The sequence below is a fragment of the Phytophthora infestans genome, genomic scaffold, assembly GCF_000142945.1.
Source record: "Phytophthora infestans T30-4 supercont1.149 genomic scaffold, whole genome shotgun sequence".
Classification (NCBI taxonomy): domain Eukaryota; phylum Oomycota; class Peronosporomycetes; order Peronosporales; family Peronosporaceae; genus Phytophthora; species Phytophthora infestans.
This window is the reverse complement of record NW_003303610.1, coordinates 61112-66135: the sequence shown is the minus strand read 5'-3', so window position 1 is coordinate 66135 and position 5024 is coordinate 61112. Positions and strand designations below refer to the sequence as shown.

Genomic DNA, 5024 nt, shown 5'->3' with positions numbered 1-5024 from the left:
GTGCTGGAAGATTAACAGGCAGATGTTTGCGCATTAAATTGGAAGTCCCCAGTAAACCGGCGGCCGTAACTCTGACGGTCCTAAGGGTAGCGAAACTCCTTGTCGGTTAAGTTCCGCCCTGCATGAAATGGTGTACCGACATCCCCGCTGTCTCCAATAATAGACTCAGTGAATTTGAATTATCCGTGAAGATGCGGATTTTCTATAGTTAGACGGAAAGACCCCGTGAACCCTTTACTACATCTTTATATTGTTATTTTATCTAATACGTGTAGCATAAGTGGTAATCTTTTAGATCTTTACGCTAGTAAATTGTTTAGATATCCTTGAAATACCACTCTTATTATAATAAATAACTAATATTTTTTTAAATAGACAGTGTATGGTTGGTAGTTTGACTGGGGCGGTCACCTCCTAAAGAGTAACGGAGGTGTACAAAGGTAAGCTCAAATTGGATAATAGTATCAATTGTAGAGCATAATGGTAAAAGCTTGCTTGACTGTAAGATAACATCTCAAACAGGGACGAAAGTCGGTCATAGTGATCCGATAATTCTTTGGGGAAAGATTATCGCTCAACGGGATAAAAGGTTCTCCGGGGATAACAGGCTGATGCCTCCTAAGAGCTCCTATCGACGGAGTCGTTTGGCACCTCGATGTCGACTCATCACATCCTGGAGCTGAAGAAGGTTCCAAGGGTTCGGCTGTTCCCCCGATTAAAGTGGTACGTGAGTTGCGTTTAGAACGTCGTGAGACAGTTTGGTTCCTATCTTCTATAGATGTTTTGAAAAATGAAAGAATCTAACTCTAGTACGAGAGGACCGAGAAGGGTAAATCTCTGGTGTATCGGTTGTTGAAAAGCATCGCCGAGTAGCTAAATTTATTTTGGATAATTACTGAAAGCATCTAAGTAAGAAACCATTCTTAAAAATTTTTTCATATAAAAACTGTAAAAGACGATTACATTGATAGGTTTTAAGTATAAGTATTGTAAAATATTAAGCTTAAAAATACTAAACGTTTTAAAAATTAAAATATAATTATTTCTTTGTAGCTCAATGGTAGAGCAAATGGCTGTTAACCATTCGGTTGTAGGTTCAAATCCTATCAAAGAAGTTTTATATTTTAGGTCGAATAGCCAAGTCAGGTTTACGGCAGTAGTTTGCTAAACTATCAGTTAATTTATTAACTCGTGGGTTCAAATCCCACTTCGACTTATTTTCTTAATAATTAATAAGATGATGTAGTTTAATGGTAGAGCGTGGGAATCATAATCCTAATGTTGTAGGTTCAAATCCTACCATCATTATTATTTCTTAAATAAAAATACCATTATTATTATTATTTTAAAACGGAAGGTAGCATAGTCTGGCTAATGCATCTGTTTTGGGAACAGAAGATCAAAGGTTCAAATCCTTTTCTTCCGAAAATGGGTAATAAGATGAGATAGAGTAATAGGTAACTTATCAGGCTCATAATCTGAAGATGTAGGTTCAAGTCCTGCTCTCATCATTTCATTAATAAAATTTATGATTCAAATTCAAACTAAATTAAAAGTAAACGATAATAGCGGTATTAAAATAGGACAATGTTTAAAAATTTATAAAAAAAAAGTAGGAAAAATTGGTGATACAATTTTAATTTCTGCAAAAAAATTACGTTTAAATCAAAAAAAAAAAATTAAAATAATTAAAGGAGATTTATTTAAAGCTTTAATTATTCACACAACATATCAAAAAAAAAGTACTATAGGTAATTTAATTAAATTTGATAAAAATTGTATAATTATTTTAAATAATCAAAATAAACCTTTAGGGACACGTATCTTCGGTCCAATTACTTCTGAATTTAGAAAACAAAAAAATTTCAAAATATTATCATTAGCTTCAAATATTTTATAAAAATCTATGGAAAAAAATTTACAAAATCATTATCAAAATATTACTGTTTACGATCTTTTAACAAAATTAAATCTTAAAAATATATTTGAAATTACTAAAATTACTAAAATTTGTTTAAATATTGGTTTTAAAAATGCAAATATTGAAAAAAAAAAATTAATTAATATAATTTTACTTTTAAAATTAATAACGAATGAACCATCCTTCTTGCATCTTCCCCGACGCGGGGATAAGGTAGTTTGGTTTCCGGGATCCGTATCCCGTCAAGCCAACTTGGAGGATCCCAACCTCCATCGCCCAGAACCCACGAACCTACTGGAAGCCTTGCGAGAGATCGACGAAGCTGAGTCTTGGCGCATCCAGTTTCGTGGGGACCCGAGCCAACACCCAGGCCACCAGATCCAGCGTCTGGTGGGCAAGTTCTTCAATGTTCAGCCCAAGACCACCTGGTCCCTATCACTCATTGACGCCACGCCCCCCGTTTCAGTCTTCGTGGATTCGCTTCGTAGTAGTAACTAGCGACTGAAAACTGGGTCGAGCTAGCCGTTTTGCATAAGCTATTATAATCCACACTTCCTTACTTGAATATGTCTATAACATTCCCTCGTCGGTTAGATATGTCGATTCGCTCATCACCAGATCTCACGTGGAAGAATTGCAAAATGCTGCCCCATGGGATACGCTGGCAACCACACTGGTGGATCCGGTTAGCTTCCGGGGTGACGTGCGCGGGCGTCTCGGGTTGTTCGCTCGTGCGTTCCTGGATTTCGTTTCCAAGCACCGGGTTGCCATATGGGAAGGCACTCACCGATTCCCTATCTCTCGTAATCAACTACAGGGTTCGACTTGGTTGTCCAACTTCAACAAGTAGCGTGGTAACCGACGTAGCCATGCTGGGCGAGCTTGGAAGAAAGTCCTCGTGATCCTCGTGTTGGCGATCCAGGACGGTTGGTGTGACGTGGATGTTTTGTTGGATCCATCCTTCTTGCATCTTCCCCGACGCGGGGATAAGGTAGTTTGGTTTCCGGGATCCGTATCCCGTCAAGCCAACTTGGAGGATCCCAACCTCCATCGCCCAGAACCCACGAACCTACTGGAAGCCTTGCGAGAGATCGACGAAGCTGAGTCTTGGCGCATCCAGTTTCGTGGGGACCCGAGCCAACACCCAGGCCACCAGATCCAGCGTCTGGTGGGCAAGTTCTTCAATGTTCAGCCCAAGACCACCTGGTCCCTATCACTCATTGACGCCACGCCCCCCGTTTCAGTCTTCGTGGATTCGCTTCGTAGTAGTAACTAGCGACTGAAAACTGGGTCGAGCTAGCCGTATTGCATAAGCTATTATAATCCACACTTCCTTACTTGAATATGTCTATAACATTCCCTCGTCGGTTAGATATGTCGATTCGCTCATCACCAGATCTCACGTGGAAGAATTGCAAAATGCTGCCCCATGGGATACGCTGGCAACCACACTGGTGGATCCGGTTAGCTTCCGGGGTGACGTGCGCGGGCGTCTCGGGTTGTTCGCTCGTGCGTTCCTGGATTTCGTTTCCAAGCACCGGGTTGCCATATGGGAAGGCACTCACCGATTCCCTATCTCTCGTAATCAACTACAGGGTTCGACTTGGTTGTCCAACTTCAACAAGTAGCGTGGTAACCGACGTAGCCATGCTGGGCGAGCTTGGAAGAAAGTCCTCGTGATCCTCGTGTTGGCGATCCAGGACGGTTGGTGTGACGTGGATGTTTTGTTGGATCCATCCTTCTTGCATCTTCCCCGACGCGGGGATAAGGTAGCTTGGTTTCCGGGATCCGTATCCCGTCAAGCCAACTTGGAGGATCCCAACCTCCATCGCCCAGAACCCACGAACCTACTGGAAGCCTTGCGAGAGATCGACGAAGCTGAGTCTTGGCGCATCCAGTTTCGTGGGGACCCGAACCAACACCCAGGCCACCAGATCCAGCGTCTGGTGGGCAAGTTCTTCAATGTTCAGCCCAAGACCACCTGGTCCCTATCACTCATTGACGCCACGCCCCCTGTAACGGGGTTACATGGTGGGGAACACACAGGGGTACGAAGTACCCGGAGAGTTAACAAACCCTCAGTACATAAGTTGGAGAGTTAACAAGGTCTCTCAGTACGTTGGCCGAAAGCCACACGTTATGCATTTGATTAGGTTTAAATATGCTAGATAGTTAAACAGATACATTTACCCCTAGGCGGCTTGGCCGCAATAATCGTAAATATAACACTTCTGGTTTTGAAGCATAAAAGTTAAGGTGTTAACTTTGAGCCCTGGTCTTGGGCTGTAAGTGTCCTTTGGATAAGGAACTTAGTATCAGTGACTCTTTGAGTCGAACGTCTTCCTCTGACGCTAGCTACGGCAGCCCCGCGGCACTTGGTAGCACTTGTAGTCAATCCCGCTCCTGAGTCGGTTGACTATATCCTCTGCGAGGATGGAACACCCCGTGTTCGCGAATTTTCCCCCGGCGCAGCAGGACGCGCTTACTAAGCTTATGTCCTTGCTTGGCCCGAAGGGCGCTCATCTTGCATCGCAAGGTCCAGAGGCGGTCACGGCCAGGCTGGAATCGTTCTCTCGCTACGAGAACGCGCTCTTGGAGCACGTCCAAGAGAAGATGAGCGCCGCAACGGTGGCGGAATCGATGACGCGTGAAGATTCTATGAGACTGAAACTGCTCATGGTGAGCGTAAAAACCTTCGAGGGGAAGGATGGAGAGAATATCCTCCTCTGGACCCGTGAGGTCGAGATGGCCATGGGATCGGCCCTGCTTCAGTCTGAGCATCAGCGCGGGGCGCTGGCTATCTCCAGGCTTGGAGGTCGCGCTCGCGAATGAACACTAACGTGCGGCACGTCTGTTGACGCTGCAATCCCCACTTGGGGATCAGCTGAAGCTACAGCTTTCGCGCGTGTTCGCGCTGGCTAATCAGACGTACGGTATCGGGTCAAAGTTCCTTGCTACCCCGCCAGGGAAAAGAGGGATTTATGGGACTATGTCCAAAGAGGTGGAGAACTCTTATCGGCGGGATGGGGGGGGACCCTTCTTCCGGAACTGGTCAGCGTGACCGGTGGTTCATGGAGGGACTTCGTGGGGAGCGCAGCTCGAA

The 5024-nt window shown here is 44.5% G+C and overlaps 4 non-coding genes across 4 annotated transcripts, besides 1 other annotated feature; all 4 read left to right on the top strand.

Annotated features, from left to right (window-relative positions):
* Positions 1–1043: 1043 nt before the first annotated feature.
* Positions 1044–1115: a sequence feature (RNA overlapping with rRNA (PITG_30647) was converted to a misc_feature.).
* Positions 1116–1127: 12 nt separating this feature from the next.
* PITG_30646 lies at positions 1128–1216 on the top strand. Its single transcript has one exon. It is a non-coding gene; the product is annotated as a tRNA-Ser (tRNA).
* Positions 1217–1236: 20 nt separating this feature from the next.
* Positions 1237–1308, top strand: PITG_30645. The gene has a single exon. It is a non-coding gene; the product is annotated as a tRNA-Met (tRNA).
* A 43-nt stretch (positions 1309–1351) lies between these two features.
* On the top strand, positions 1352–1426 carry PITG_30644. The gene has a single exon. It is a non-coding gene; the product is annotated as a tRNA-Pro (tRNA).
* A 13-nt stretch (positions 1427–1439) lies between these two features.
* On the top strand, positions 1440–1511 carry PITG_30643. Its single transcript has one exon. It is a non-coding gene; the product is annotated as a tRNA-Met (tRNA).
* Positions 1512–5024: the final 3513 nt, after the last annotated feature.